This window comes from Ambystoma mexicanum, chromosome 3q (genome assembly GCF_040938575.1).
Source record: "Ambystoma mexicanum isolate Mex_15411 chromosome 3q, UKY_AmexF1_1, whole genome shotgun sequence".
Lineage (NCBI taxonomy): Eukaryota > Metazoa > Chordata > Amphibia > Caudata > Ambystomatidae > Ambystoma > Ambystoma mexicanum.
In genome coordinates, this window is record NC_090926.1 from 891,820,552 (window position 1) to 891,837,697 (window position 17,146).

At 44.3% G+C, this 17,146-nt stretch overlaps 1 protein-coding gene across 3 annotated transcripts in view; it reads right to left on the reverse strand.

The window, feature by feature from the left end:
- PITPNC1 (phosphatidylinositol transfer protein cytoplasmic 1) overlaps positions 1 to 17,146 on the reverse strand; it is a 1,942,040-nt gene that overhangs the window by 1,618,362 nt on the left and 306,532 nt on the right. The window lies entirely within an intron of this gene.

The window sequence follows — 17,146 nt, forward strand, 5'->3', positions numbered from 1 at the left end:
AGATCAAGGAGCCGACCAACCCAAGTGACCCGAGACATAAGGCGCCGATATGAAGAATCGGCATGAGTGCCAGGCTCCGGCCTACAAAACTCCACCTCCGGAGAGGTATCCAGTCCACTGGCATCATGCAGTGACTGCCTCAGGTCATCAAACTGACTCTGTCCCGAGATAAGCTCATCTGGTACCGTCACCGGAACCAAGCAGTCATCAGAGCCTTCATCACCCTCTGAAATGTACTCCAGGCGGTGAGAGAAAGACCCCTGGGGACCAAAGCTGTGCCTGACCTTAGCCAGAGCCTTTCTAGGGGCTAACCCCGTGCCACGGGGCCCCTCCGACACCACTGCCTCGAAAGGCGTCGAGGGCGCCTAACGAGTCGGCGTTGACGTCAGCTGCAGCGCCGCCAGCATCGCCAGCGTCGACACAGGCCTCGAAGCCAGAGCTCCGAGCGTGTCTCTCAACAACCTAGGCGCCGACAGCGTCGACGACCCCCTCGGAGCCGGAGCCTCGAGAGAAACCGTCGACGAACTCGGCGCCACAGGCGTCGACGTCTTCTTCGAAGACGGCACAGGATCACGCAGTCTCTAGCGCGTCGAGGACCTGGACCTGGAACGGGCATGGCGAGAACGGCTACCCTTGTCCGAACGGGACATTTCCCGCGAGCCATGCTGACCACCCGAGCCCGAAGGCATACGAGCGGTGTCTCTCGACTGGTGCCGACCGACCCCACTCGGAGGCGCGGACGGACCGGTGCCCTGCAATTTGAGAATCGCTAACATCTGCTTCCCAAAGGAAGCCCATTCCTTCGGTGTCGCTTGCATGGTGGGATAAGCGACCAGCCGACGGGCGGAGTCCTCAGAAGAGGACGGGGAAGGCGACCGATGCCGGCGCTTCTGGGAATGCCTCGAAGAGGCGGAGGAGTGGCGAGACAGACTCCTGGAAGGAGACCCCACTGGACTTCCAACGATGACGCGGAGAGTCGCCTCTCGAGTCATCCGTCGAAAGCCCCGTAGACCTCGACTTCTGGGGCTTAGAAACCCGACCTACCGACAGCTTCTTGCGTTCCCGCAAGGCCTTGGCCGTGAGCGACTGGCAGTCGACACAGTCGTCCGTATCGTGGGCCTCCCCGAGGCACCAGAGGCAGGCGTCGTAAGAGTCCGTGACTGACATCTTGGACCCACAGTCCCCGCATTTCTTGAAGCCCGGACGCAGGGTTGAAGACGAAGTAGACATCGCCACGAACAGGTCTTCAAAAAAAACCGAACAGGTTCAACGAACCAAGAAGAAAATAGCAAACTCCAAAGAGTCAAGGCGTACCGAGATTCACAAAGCCAACACGTTAGCGGAAAAAACAGAACTGAGGCTATGGGCGTTGTGCGTCCTACTTATCACATCGGGTGACGTCGGCCGTCGGAGGAGGTCCTCAGGGACTGCGCATCGACCTCATCGACGCAGACGCCGAAGATTTTCCGAGGCAGCACAGCTGTGGACATTACCTGTCATAGATATGGAATACATCGGAGGACCCAATCCCCTCGAAACACCTGATATTGAAGACCATATTTCTCTGAGGCAAGCTCTTGTAGAAACAGCCGTAAAAGCTTCATGTATAATATTCATAACATTTCTGGCATTTTTATTTTCACTCGAACTTTACATGCATCTCCATCATTCAAGCAATCTGAACCCCTGGTCATATCAGCAGTGACGAAACCCCAAACATCGATAGTGCTTGCCTCAAAGGATCCCTACTGTTCTAGTTATCTTCATTACGGAATAAAGCAGATTGTATGCGTTAGACGTAGGCTGATATGCAGTAATAGAATACATAATTGGATATTATTAAAAAACCCAAATTGTACTGCAACAACAAAAAGGTTCGGGAAGTAATGTTTTGCAAAGTCTATAGTGAAGCACGGGCACACGTTTATGTCCTTTCCAATTTATTCTGACGCCACCAAAAGGAGCCACACACGCTATTTGTAGAGACAGCGATAATAGTCCCCAATTAATTTCCAAATAAATTACCATGAGGCAGCGTTTCTATTGTTCATTTAAGATTTTCACATACGCCTAGCAAAACCTGCTCCGCTAGACCTTTATCCCATTAGGAGCAGTCATTTCTTCTTGCGCACACAAAGTGGTTGCTTGTTGAACTGCGGCTATCTTGAGCTGAAGCTGCACGGAGAAGAATACAGGGTCCTCTCCTCATAGAGTTCCTAGTATGCCCCCTCAGTTAACCACACTAGCAGCTTCTTCCCCCGGCCGCCGCCATCCCCTGCTTTCACATATTCATGGACTTTTTTTTAAATTTGGTTTGTTTCTTAGCAAGCATATAGGAATCATCTGGACTTGGTTAGCCAGACACTGGCAGAGCAAAAGGCAGTTCCTCAATCTTATCGGGGAAGCGTGAGAGCACTAGGCGTCCCAAAATGGGGGCAGATTCTGCTGGATTTCTAAGGGTTGACTCCAGAGGAGTCGGATTACACGAAAGCCAATCAAGGGGGAAAACGGATCCTGCCAGACTCGAACCGTCATTTTCTATGTATGCTAGACAGGGTCGGATTGGCCTATTAGGCAATATGCCCATGGCAACACCAAAAACACAAAATGCTGGCGTGGGCCAGTTCATTTGGTCAAAGTGGACCAGTTACTTCACTTTGCGACTAGTAGTTTTGACCACTGCTGCCGAATATACATTGCATCACATTTTATCAAAAAACGTCCCCTCGGATACTATTCAAACAGTTTCACAAAAGGAATGAATAGCCATTTGCAGCTGTGGGCCACTTTTTCATAATTTTATGGCCCATTACGACCCTGATGCTAGAGCCCTCACTGGGCAATAGCTGCAAAAAACAACCACTTGATTGAAGTGTTCTGTAAAGCAGAAGACACAACACGTCTCTTTGAAAAGCACGCTACATTTAGGAAGGCAGTCAAGGCAAGCCAGGCAGTTACAGCATAGATGCAAGACTTTGCACTATAATATGATATATATTTTATTTATATCGCACTCGTGCACAGGTGTTTCAGAGCGCGACCAAGCAAAGGGAGGAGGGGGAACAAGGGAGAACAAAATATAAAAACAACAATCTTACTTGGCCCAGTGACATTAAGAACGCGCAAGTGCATGGAGAAGGGAAAAGGGGGAAGTGCGTGGAAAGGGGAGAAGTGGAAAATACAGAACAGAGGCGAGAAAAGAATATGTTAAATAAATGAACTATGCAAATACCTTGTCAGGATTCTATGGTACATTTCAAGAGTTTCAAAAGCACACACTTTTTAAGGGCACTACATTTAAAATGCATGTAGTTCTTCATTTTTAGATTCACCATGTTAAAATACTGTTAATTTAAGTTAGTTTTGGCAGAGTGGTGTTTGGGTAATGTTTGGATTGACTTAAGAAATCTAACAGAAAACATTCCTTAATGAAAGTTGCAGGAATCATTTGTTTCCCCAAAGCAAGATGGAGTTTCCTTTCAACAGCAGTGATTGGAGGGAGTAGTTTGGAATTTTAACAAGAGTTCTAAACTGCCTTTCATTTTAGTTGCCTTTGTGGCAGGTCGCAGTCTTAGTTCAGTGAAAAAACATCCTAAGTATTCCATAAATCTTAGATCCAAAAGAAGATACAGAGAAAATCCCATCTACTAAAGACTTTGAGAGGAAGGAGTCGTTCTTTGAAGCAGAGAAACAATCACAGATGAAGCAAGCTAAATTTCTTCATTCTACAAGTTATAAAGCCAAGAAGGTGTTTCAGTTTAGTTTTCAGACTTTGAAGTTATTTAGAGTTGTTAGTCAAAATAATATGAACATTCTAAGGTAAAAGCCTTTTTAATAATTGGAAGAAGTTCCGTGTTTGTCATCTTTAAAGCAGCAAGTTTGCGCGTATACAACGAAACTGAATGATTGATTTACATGTGCTCAAGCACAAACTAATAGACGCGCGCAATATATTTTGAGTGAATAATATTTGAATATGCACTAACTTTGTATATAGTTAACTAACAATTCACCAAGCCGCAAGCGTATCTTTTCATCGTCTCGCGCAAGGCTCTTTTGCATATGTTAAAGTAAAGAACCCTAATACATCGTTTGTGTGCTTCCGCGTGAGCGTCGCTTCGTAACAAGAAGAGGATTTGAATCAGACTTGTTGTGTCAGAGCCATCTGAGCAGTTTTAAATGACGAAAAGCGTAGGAAGGTTGCGCGAAAGATTTCCAGACAGACAAAAGAGCTCTAAAGGAAAAAGGTAAGATTTAAAGCTGAATGTGCATCAGTTTGCAGCAAGTAAAGAAGAGAAATTGAACTGGTCAGCTTTAGTAAGCAATGACTTTGAGCAAATTAAATGACTCAACTAAGAAAATAAATGAAATTTAAGATAAAGCAACCAACAGAGGAGAATGCAGTAAATTTTTAGCAGAAAAAGAATCAGTAGAGTTGACATTAGTTAAATCAGAAGTAAATGGAAGAAACAATTGCTAAGAAGCTATAGTGAGAGAAAAGATAAAGGAACTACTGAATACATTGTCTTTACTACAGCAATTAAAGAAAGCCTATCAGCATCATTGCATAGGCAGCAGGTAACAAGGAGGGTGGCAGTAATTAAGTTAAATAGAATAAGAGTAGAGTGGTTAGTAATCTGTGTATATTATTGTTGTCTCCTAGATAGTCACAGACACTGAGGCGTTTCAATCCAGTTCCAGAGAGCATTAGGGCAAGCCAGTGAAGATCTGCATTTTTTTGGGTTTGCCAGCTTGGTAGTTTTATCTGCTGAGAGACTGTTAGGCAGGCAGACTTTGGGGGTCTGGTGGGCCAGCTTCACTCCTGCAGGAAGATTCAAGACTGGACCCGACATACCCGGACACCCAAGAATGTTGTTCCATCATACGCATTATAATATAATTAATTAAGCACAAAGTCAAACAAGATTTACAAAAAATAGAGTTTGCATGCGTTTTGAACTAAAAAACCCGAAGTTTAGATTTGAAAAGCGAAGGCATGCTCCAGAGTACCAGACAAGGACGTCTGCCAAATGTTGTCAATTGTGTTGCTATGCGGTGTCACTTACAGCGAGCTAATGAATATGGGCGCCAACTGGCTTCTAGGACAAAAAGTAAACTAAGAAAAGAAAAGTAAAGGTGTACAGATGTTTTTCTACAAAAACCTCCTGAGAGATTTATAAAGTATTCGGAAAAAAACAGCTGAATGCATGCCAGTCTATGTTGGGAAGGTAGAGACATGAGCAAAAATAATTCCTTTTTTGATTTTCTACACCATCACAATAGAAATTGTGCAACCAGGCAGTATTGCAAGTCCTGTGTCGAGGATTTAATGCAATCCCATGAATTCACTGTTTAGGAAAAATCTAAAACACCAGAGTGAACATATGAAACCTAATTTCCAAGTTACACTAGCCATAAACCTAACCAAACTTTAACATAGCTCTGCGTATGTAATAAAATAGAATGTCTTGAGCAATTATACGTTAGTGACGCATCATAGACAACCAGGAAGCTTGGGAAACGGGCTCAATCTGGTGATGCAGCACGTGTTATGAGATTTCTGATGAGTGCTCCCCTTGGCACATTGCGTTCCCTCATTTAAAGTTAAATAAACATAGTTGCTGTATTGTGTCTTCTGCCGCTCCCTAGTTGCACATCTTCCACTTCTTCTCTGCTATCATGGAAAAAGAAAAGAGGTTCTTTTGATTTGGCACACATTGGCACGTTAGCACTACATTGTGGCAAACATTGCCAGAGAGAGGAAAGTGAAGAGTAAGGGTGTTGAGAATCAGAATATTTGGTTGCCTTGGCAGGTGACAATTGACAATGCTGTTGAGAAGCATTGGCTGCATCACATATTTGGTGTCCATTGGCTGCGTCACATATTTAGTACCCTTCCATGCACCATTCTTTCTTTGGCCACCCTTGTACCCTGGCCCTAATTCGCTGCAGTTCTCCTCCCTCATCTTAGTCCTTCTCCCTCGCCCAAGTTTTTTAATTCTTTTAAATGTGTGTATTTAATGTTATTTGGTTGAAAACAACCTTTAACATATAGATATTACAAAACTTTACAAAGCATTACAATCATAAAAATAAATGTTATATATGGTAAACATCAATCACCAGTTTCATAAAACAGTTAATCACATCTTAAAAACATTCGCTTAAATACAATAAGCGTTGTACTAAGTCTTTTGACTATTAACAACAAATTTAAAAGATAAAGATATTCTACATTCAACCTTCTTTCATCACACCATGATAAGTGTATAATTCTCAATTTGGTCCAAGAGCATTAACTAGTTATTTTTTACATTATACCTGAGATTCAGTCTCGAGAGCCAGGGAGGTAATGAAGTGACATACCGCTAAGACTTTTGAGGTTGTGTGCCCTGATAAACAGTTGAACCAAATACTTTCTGCTTTGCACATGGTCTCTTGGCCAACAAACTGTTTTTTCATAAAATTCCACCTGCGCCCATGAAGGGCCGGACAATAGATAAATAGATGTTTTAATGTCTCACATTCGGAGGGGATCTTACAGAAACAACACCAATCTCATCATTTTTAATGACTCTGTCTTGCTAAGATTTGTTTCGTTTTACATAAATTCAGCCGAAACCTTAGAAAACCATGTCTAATGGATTTGGCTGGATATATAGAAATGAAGGGTGCCAAAGTCCGCAGCTTCTTATGATCGAATTGAAGGTGATTAAGTGAGGGATATAAATGGAATTTACTAATAGTTACAATCCAAACTGAATCAAATAGTAATTTTTTAGTATGCATTGGGTTATCCCTCAGATCCCATACAGAGGTACCCAGTTCGGTCAAAAGTCTAAAACAAAAAGAGTGGACTTCTCCAAGCCATGTGCTTCCTTGGGCCTCAAGTTTAGTATTCCAATCTTCAAATAGGGATGCCATAGAGGGAAACAAAATGTTCTTATAAGTGATAACATTTTCCAAATTGCCAGAGCACGTAGTGACACAAGGCCAAGGTCATCCCTGATGGCGTCAATTGGTATACAGTGGGGCAGCCAAAACACTCTCTGCCAAATCAAGCCATCCAAGGTGGGTAAATAATCTAAAAGTACTAATGGATAGGTCTCTGCCTCATACAGGAGATTTGATATGATCTTACATTCGTATAACCTTAGGACTGACTTTAAAGTGCATCTGCCATATTTCTGATCAACCTTTACCAATTGATTAGTCAAGTTGTAGGCACACTTCTTCACCCATTCAAACAGGCTAACTTGGCTTGATTTGGTGGATAGAAAGAAAGCCAAATAGACTAGTGAATCGACCTTCTCAATTAGTCTCATCAATTTTCCATTGACAAGAGGTCTTTGAGACTTTGTACACTGCATCCTTTTTGATTTGTCTGGATTTACAGTTAAGGCATGTTTACTCATGTACATTGTAAACGCATTCAGTAGTCTTTGCAGACCGACAGCAGTACATTCAAAGAGCAAAATGTAATCCGCGTAAGATAGCCAAAACGGTTTAATTGTTGGATTTTGGGCCAAATAAAGGTGGCTGGTTCTAGCTACTTGCCGATGTCTGAAAGATTCCGATTGAATAGACATGCGGCCAATACACACCCTTGCCTAATGCCACGAAAAGTTGGAATTTGTCGTGACAGTGCCCCACGATGGTTCAGACGTGTTTGGATTTTGGAGGAGGAGTAAAGGCCAATTATTAAACGTAGCAAACCGATGTATAGATTTTTATATTTCACCACCCAGGCTAGCTGTTGAACAATGTTGACTAGTGAACCATTGAGAGATGTACTGAGATTGCGCCGGAAACCTGTCTGCCATTTCTGTAACCTCCCTCCTCTTAGTGCTTCTCCTTCACCTTAGTAAGACTGTCTCTCTGCCACAGTTGATTCCCCCCTTCCTTTTCCATAACCGCACACTTACATCTTGAGACCTATCAGCCCATTTGCATGCATGACATGCATATCAAATCCAGGATGGCGGATAAACCCCTTTGTGGAACAGTCCACATGTCGCAGCGTTCCTGCAAAAAGAACAGCTGTAACCCATCAACAACAGCCAGGGAATATGTATGAGACACAGTTGCATAAACTCACCGACAGCATGGGCCAGAAGGAGGGGTCAAAGCCCTGTATAAGATGAAGGGAACAGAAGGGTGTTAGGGGACAGAGCAATTAGGAGGTGGTTTGGAGACAGCGGTTAGGAAAGATTTTCATTTATGGGTAATTTTCCCTCCAGTTGTGAACCCCCCCAACTTTTTGCTGTTGTCTGACATCCTAGTCAGACTTTTGCCAGTGGAGCCCAGCCTTCTGCTGTACTCCACTGAGCTTTTGCTCATTTTGTTATGGGGAAACTGACATGCCTTTAAGACTGTCAGTCTAAGGGAAACAAAGTCTCCCAGTACTTTCATTTTGTTGCTATTTCTTACTAACATTTTATCCGTGCACAATGTACCTTACAGTACAGTGTGTTGGGGTCCCTTTTTCATTTTTAAGGCCCTAGACACCCTTGAAGGATTTCTGGTGAATGTACAAGTGTCCCCTGGACACAGCTGGTGGCAGCTGTTACTTTTTATGTATTTTCAACTCTTTTCTATGGTCAAATCTGTGTTTAACGCATTTGGCCAAAGACAGTGGCCAGTGCCTAAAATGTCCATGCTACGAGGTCCTTTGTTCTGTCCTTTGGCCATCTTGTTCCTTTACCTTCCCTAGGTTGAGCCGACCCAGGAATTTCCTTATTTGGTGATGCAGACCCGTGTGCAAACCAAAGCTTTTGCTGGATTCTGCATGCCTTGTGTGTGTGCCTCCAGGATCTGGGCTGGAGCCGTCTAGCTCCAATACACATCCTGGGTGCCAGGATGTCAGGTGGGATGGGATGACTGGGACCACCGTGGTCTGTGATTGGTCCACGTCTGGGATGGCTGTATGTGAGCGATCACTTATTGGTTTCTCTTTGTTTCGGCACAAAGGAGATTTTGGATAAGAGAAGGCATTTTACACCCAATCCAGGTCTATCTTCTGCGTTCACACCGAATTTAGTAAAGGGGCCAAGTGTCCTGAACCGAAGAAGCAGATCCGTGGAATCACTGGTGAACCGCTTGACGGTTTGGCACCCTGAGCCCACTGTTGTCCCGTTGGACCCCCGGTTTCTGATCGAACCTAGAAGGCATGCCACCATTAGAATAGTGGGACCAACTATTTTCGGCACCTCCTGCTTAACCTGTAAGTGAGCCTTTTCGGATGTGTTCCTGGACCGCCCAGTGAACTGATCAGCTCGTAAAGGACCTTTGCCCTGAAAACTCTCCCACCGAGTTTCGTACACCTAGCATTCCTAGGTCTGGAATTAGGAGAGTACGCTTGAACCCGAACATACGCGGTCACTGTGTCGCCCAGCTGTGGTGACGAACTTCGTGGGTGCCTTGCTGCTGTGCCCCCCTGTGCACTCAGACTCGCTGCAGTGGAACTGGCCTGATCCCTTCACCAAGAGCGGAAAAATCGCCACTCTCCTGCCACGGTATCATTCCCGGAACCCAGCCCCTGAAAGACGCTGAGCCGCGCAACTGCAGGATTTGAACCTGCGACCCAAGTGGACTTGACTGCCGGAGTTTGGTCCAGAGTGTGCTGAGGGTTGGTAAGTACTTACAACACTTACTGGTTGCCCCTGGCGCATCGATAGGCTTTTATGCATGAGTGTCCCCCGAGGGCCACTCTTCTTCATCAAGGTAGCCTGTGCAACCAAGCTATTCCTAACTCTTGGATCCTGTTCTGCCCTCTTGGGGAGACCCTCCTCGAATAGTGGTAACTTATTCTTCACTGCTTCACCCACCTTGAAGAGACCCCGTTTTGAACTTAACCACACAATTGCGTGAGACAGGACCGAATGTACTTTTGAGCTCAAGGCTCCGCTGATTTTAGGGACTGGATTGCCTCTTAACTAGGGTTTGAATTGTGAAGGACTGCATAACCGATATTCATACTGTGTGACCCCTTTCTTTGCAGTTTGTGGATCTATACTGTACATATTCCTTTAGGCCATTGGTGACTATATATATGTTTTAGTTAGTGGTGTGTTGGTTTTGTTAATACCGCTGAGATTTGCTTTGGGTTTGATTTAAAAGGCCTTTAATAAATGTATATGTATTTTTGATATATACACCTGACAGAGTAATTTGTGGTGTGGTTTACTGTATGTGCTCCCTGTGGGATTTCGATCACCCTCACCCCTGCTGAGACCTAGTCTTGACTGGCGCCAATGCTACCTTGGTTGGTCTGGCTTGTCCAGAAGGTTACCCTGTTCCAAGAAACTACGCTGGCCTTCTGAACCTCTACCCACCAGGTTAGAGTTCAGAAATCCATCTTAACAACACCTAAAGGAGCAGAAGGTTGGACGCTGGAGAAAGGTGATCAGAAGAGAGAAGGGAGTAGAGATGATTGACAGAGGGGGGGAAGGTGGTTGAAGAAAAAAGGGAAGGAGCATGGGAAAGAAGAATAAGAGAATTCACGAGGTAAAGCAGGTGGTGGAAAAGAAAACAGAGTAGCGGAAGGAGGAGTTTGAATAAGGTCAAGAGGAATTGGTGATGGTAAACAAAGTAGGAGAGCCGAAGGAATACCAGAAGAGTCGAGAAGGTGGTAGCAGAGACTAAGAAGGTAGTGGAGATAAAAGGATGAGGGGAGGTGGGGGAAAGTCGAGAGAATGAAAAAAAAAAAGATCAGGAAAAGGTAGCAGTAGGTTGACAAAGAAATTAGAAGAGAAGGAAGAGACTAAGGAGGTTGTGGATAGAAACCACCGGGAGAGACATTCACACCATGCTACAGGGTGTGAGTGGAGGGGTAGAGGAATGCAAGTATGGCAAAGTGTTGAGAAGAGAGAAAAGCACACAGAGGAGGAAGGAATATGAGGTGGAAAGAAGCAGAAACACATATGCAGGAGAGACCACATGCCTGTCCAAAGAGTTGTGGGAAAGGAGGGTATAGAGATAAGAGCATGTAGCAACGTGACTAGGGGATGCAAGAGAATCCAGAAGAAGTCATGGTTGGGTCCACTGAAACATTGCCTAGCAGAGAACTACTCTCTTCACTGTTTATGGGTATATTCAGTGATATTTGCAGACGTAAGATGATGATAACCCAAGAGCAAGTAAAGAACCAAAAACAAAATCAACAGAAAAAAGCCCCAGGCCACGCACGCTCAGTGTTGCAAAATGGATGCACCAGCCAGAATAAATACGGCTAGATGTGATAATAGAAATTAAATGAAGTGCAACAGAGCTTACAAAGTTTGTCTGAAACCTGGACAAGCATACATTGAAAGAGGAAAAATGTCTGGGAAGGTGGAGGACAGTCAGTGTGACCAAGCATGACAGGAGGAACTCTCAAACGGACTCCTCGAAAGCAACAAAACAATCCTTCTGAAATAAAACCATTAGAAGAAATCCCACCAGTACAATGTTATTGTCCAGGGCATCCCATGACATGTTCATGGTTACAATTTGGATAATTTGGTTCAAGGCCTCATTAGAAGCACTCTGTGCCTACCTGGTGGTACACACTGATTTCTGATACAAGAAAATGAACCCTGAGCACAATATCCTGGATGTGCCTAAACAAAGTAGAGTCAGTGTAGTCACAAGCTGGCTTAGGGATAAGACCGATAGGTGAGTGAATCAATGAAAGCTCTTGTTCACCCTTAATCGCTGCTCCCACACCATCTCCAATCCCATTATACAACTCTGCGCTAGAAGAGGCTGAATCCAGCTGTCGGCATTCTGTAGCACTGAAGGAAAGGAGGCCCTCTTGGCGGCGTGGCAGCAGAGGGAACATGCTAGTGAACATGGAAAAAGCATATCCAAAGGCTCTGATGTTATGTGAATGCATGTCCTACAGTTTGCTCCCCTAATTGTTGGTCTGCGTGGTGGGGTCCCTTTAGGCTGACATGCATTCAGATTGCTGTTGCAAATGCGGTTGGATTTAGGGCTATGGGACGGACCTGGGATCTTGGATTTTAAGATTCAGGGACGATATGCTGGGAAGTTAAAATATTTTGTTTCTCAATGTTTGAGCAGGTTGGGGGAGCAATCTGGAGCTTAGTCATCTAACTCCTTTTTTGACTAGTGCACCTGGACATACCAGTTATATGGGTATGATGTACCTCATCATTGAACAAGTTTGAAAGTAAGATGAAATCAAAAGTTTTAGGTTTATATTATCTTTTGGTTTTGGTTAGCATTCTATTGTGTTGTTTCAATAGGGGTCGGGAGTGTTGGTGGGATAGGGTGGTGCTTAAGGCAGGCTTCCGAAAGACACAGCCACAACTTCAATCAATGCCGACTTTCAATTAGCATTCATGAATGTTCATTGTCTTCCCTCACCTACCAAGCATGAATCATATTCCAAAGATTGGGTGACAAATGTGTCGAAAGCGTTTTTCTTTCAGGAAATGCACTTGCCCCCTCCCGTTTGCAAGGGGAGGGGCAAGTGCCTGTTTCTCGGCTTCTGTCACTATGATCTTCGCTCTACAATTGTAAAGCAGTCCATTCCTTTCCAAAGCTAGGGCCACGCTCAATAAATACCCTAATAATGATGATAATAATAACAACAAAAATAAAGGCTCTGAATAGGCAACTGCTCCTCGTTGATCGGATATATGCACCTAATGAGAGGCAGGACATTTTTCAATAAAATTTAACGCATTTTACAAGAGGGAAAAGTTAGCTTATTTCAACTGAAATCTGTGGCCTTCCCATTGGGTACCCTTAAAGGAAAGTTCAGAGAGGACCTACCGGAAGTAAGTATATGATGGGAAGGCCCAGAGGACAGGATAATGTTCTGGAAGAAAATGCCCCTATCCCTCATGGGAAAATTGCAATATGTAAAATGGTCACCCTACCCAGACTATTATATCTGTTCACTAACATACCAAACTTGATCAGACCCCTCTTTTTCATGACGCTAGATAGCAACATTTTGGAGCTTTTATGGGCAGGGGGACAAAATAGGGTGCCCTTGGAGATGCTCCCGAGAAGATACCCAGATGGTGGTCTCGCCCTCCCTGACTTTGAGCTATATTATTTGGCCCCTCAATTGCAGCACGCAGCTAGATGGGGCACGGAGGGCGACGGGACAAATAGGGTACTATTGGGTAAACCCCTAAAGTACTACATAGGTTTTGAAACACCCTGGAGAGAAGCAGGGAACTTCCAGACAACCTGCATCACACGTGTGGTCCAGCAGGTATGGAAAAGAGCACACTGAAATCATAGTTGGGGGAGGGTTACAGCCCAGGCATCACACTGAGGGCAGACTCTGAAATAGTATGAATCGCCAGGGACATAGGTACAGACAGATGCGCCTGAGGGGCGGGGGCAGGGGGTCGCATGGTGGGAGACATGTTTGAAAGGAGAACTTTGCTGCCCTTCACGGAATGGGCACAGGTGTTTTCAATGCCAGAGGGACAATTGTTTAACTTAACACAATTTAAGACCCTAGCAGGCAAATTGGGCAACATACCAGATGAACCCCCGATCACCCGAGCCCTCCAAAAGTTATTAACCAGAGGAGAGGAGCGACACATGATCACAGTGCGATACACAGCATTATAGGATGGTGAGACACTGCCCCATCTAAAAGGTGAAAGAAAAATGGGACCGAGATATGGGAGAGGTAAAAGAGGAGAAAACAAGGGCAAGCATATGCTAAGAAAAAATCAGTAAAGTATCAAGGAACGCACGCTTAAATTAATCCAATGTAATATTATACAGTGCATCTACAGAACACTCCAGAAGCTGCACATGATGAACAAAGCTATTACACATAGGAGCCTGAGATGTAAGGGGGAAGCTGCTGGATTCTGGCACAAGGTTGGGGAATACCCAATGATGGAACAGTTTTGGCAGGAAGTGTCAAGCAGGGTCAACAGTTTATTGGGCAGACAATTGGATTGTACACCCAAGATTTGCTATTAGGAGCACTTCAGGAAGTAAAAAGAGAAGGTATACAAACAAGATATTCACATTTCTGTTGGTATTAGCGAGAAATTGCATGGCCATCTATTGGAAGTGCCTGAAAAAGGACCTCTGCTGAGTCAGTGGTCCCAAGATTTATTATAGCAGGTGACGACGGAAAAGACAAGAATACATGAACAAGGGATGAGGGAGGAATCAAAAGCCTTGGAATTCGAATTGGGTAATCTCCTGAATGGCTTAAAACCTCTCTGGACGATCTACCCTAACTCTGTGTAGGAATGGTTCTAACAACGCTGAGAGTATCCAGTGAAGCAGAGGAGCACAATTAGTGTGCAAAGTGGGTATATGTGGAGAAGTAAGGCTTCCACAAAGGTCAGATTTATCCAACCGAATAAAGAGGATCAACTGAGAAGACATTATTCATCAGCTTTCAACAGTGGATCACGGATAGAGTAGATCACCTCATTCTAATCAGTGACCAAAGAGGATGCTGTTGTGTCCAAACTCTTCACTCTGAGAAGAGTACCCGATTATATGCTGTATACACAGTGGGATAAGATATCTCAAAGCCAACAGGGGCTGTTGGTCAATTAAAGAGCCAATATATAAATATATCTGAATCAGCGAGCTTGTGATGAACGTAGCCCAGAACATCTGCACTTCCTCCAACAACTAAATGTGTAGATGAAGTCGCTCCAGAAAAGATGGGGTGAGCAAGACATAATGGGCGCTTTCTGTCCTGATGAAGGTTGGATCAACATAGGGGCAAGATCTGTTATGCCAAGGTTAGACAACCGAAACACGTGTCGATCTGTAAATCTGTTGTAAATTCAATACATCGAGAGATACACCTCTATAGAGGAAAGGGTGAAAAAACATTCAGTTGGTCATAGATGTGATGTTACCATGTTTTGATACAGTAAAGATCCTTTTCTGGTATGAGAGTGCGAGTATGAATGTTTAATGGGATAAGGGATTGTGAGCAAAGAATCTTTATTTGCAAAACGATCAAATATGGCAAAATAATTTTTGTATTTGAAATAAAATAATAGTTTGAGTTAAAAATCTACTGGTCCAGTGTTTGTTATAATTAAGAAATGGTTCTAAAGACATTAGTACGAACTATTAGCTGTGTTGAACTTTACATTGAAATCTCTGAGAAGCTGGCAATTTATATTGAACCACCCTTGGAGAAGTGGATCGCGATAGATCTAGTTGAGAATCGGTGTAGAATCAGGGGGAAGGGTGCCGGGAGGATGGAAGTAAATGGGAAGGTATTAAAGGGAGTGCACATTATTTCAGTTGTTTTAATTACAGAAATCAATAAACAAAGGTTGGGTAAAAATAAACTATCAACAAACCGCCCTCCCAGGTGCAATGGAGCAATACCACAGGTTCCACAAGGTCTCTGGGTTAAGGATCAGCCATTCCAAAACAAAGGGCAGGAATTAAACAGAATCCCCCAAATTCAGTGTACAGCAGCAGGAAACATTCCTCTTTGTATGGTAGAAAGTGTGCCTGGTATACCTACACAGAACCATCACAGCATCATTGAAATCATCAGGCATCAAATAGTACGCTCGCTACTACCCATAGGATAGTGATAAAAGTTAGAGATGCTTTGTGGTGTGCTTTCTGTATGGCGAGAATTGGGGCGAGGGATGGGGGAAGAGTGACATTTTATGCTCGACTAGTAGCTCGCAACTTGACATTAGCCCTGAATTATAAAAAGGCAATGTCCCCCCAGATATGAATCCAGCAAAGAGGATCTTGGGTAGTGTATTGTTTCAAGAAATCTTCTGGTTGAGCAATATCTCAGCACAAAATGCCTAGATTATGGTATGCTTACCAATGCAGATTCCAGTTGCGATGACCAATCGCTTATAAGGGAAAAGCTTTACATTTAATTTGAGGAAATATCACCCCTCTCTAAATCCTTTGCAAATTTCTCATGAGTGCCCCTCTGTTAGGAAGCCTGAGATTTCTGTGTATTCAGAGATACCGGATCACCTCCAAATAAGGATCATTATAGATTGGTCTCATTTCCAGAGTCAAAACCTGGAGAAAAATTGAGCTGTGCTTCGCTAGGATCCTGCTATCCAGTGTGACGAACCTAGAGGTTACGTCCCTGTTTTACAGCAAGACATCAATGGGCCGCTGACTAAATCAGACTGTAGCCAAGGACGTTTTACCATGTTCCCCTTTATTAATGGTACTCTAACTGGAATGAAGAAGCCCTACAGCACTGCAGGGCGAAACTCTCAGTAACATTCTAGTTGTTGGTAAAACACTAGAAATACTCTGCTTATAAAAAGAAATGAAGGACTAAACAAATGTTTTTGTAGTAGCAGAAGTGGCAGCGGTAGTGGTTGGGCGAGGAGAAGAGGTGCAGCGAAAACAAGGCAAACGACAAAAGGTATAAGTAATCCACGGAGTAGAAGTGGCAGCAAGGGAGCATCCAGTCGGAAAACAATATCAGAACTGGTAGAGCCATGAGAAATGTATATGATAAGCGGCTATGCAGGCAGCGTTCCGCAGCGTTCCACCGAGCTCCATATAAACGGAGCAATTAGATGTGGAAAGGAGCGCACAAGGAGGGGAGACTAGTTCACAAACTCGGACGGGAGCCCAAGTGGCGGTACAAACCAGGACTTCCCGCAGCAGCACTGCCTGGGGCGTCATAACTGTCCAACATCTTTAAACGCAAGCAGTGTTTGTACAGAGCCAGACACCTGCTCGCGGGAAGGTATCAGCTTTGTCAGCTGGTGTGAATGTCGGCAAAGAGCCGGCCCATCAGGAGGGTGAACTACAGCTACCTGCGTTTGCTAAGAGCCGCGGGGACAGTTGAAAATGGCAAAGCAGTTAATCTGAAGTCAGGAACAGGACTTAAGCAGAATCAGCAACCGCCGTCTCCATGAAACCGCAACAAGGACCTGAAAAGGACTTTAATAGATACAACGAAAATCGCCCAGTAAGAAGGAACAAAAGATAAAATTTGCTGACCAAGAAAGGAACTTAGTATAAGGCGAACTGGTGGGGGGAAAGGAAAGATATCACCCAAAGCAATTTCCAACCCGTACTACTGAAAAGCGGGGGCGTGAAGGAGCAGAATAAGAAGCTCCTAACATAAAGGGGAGAAAGAATAGACGGCACAAACACTTGTAGAATTGTGGGCTAATAAGGG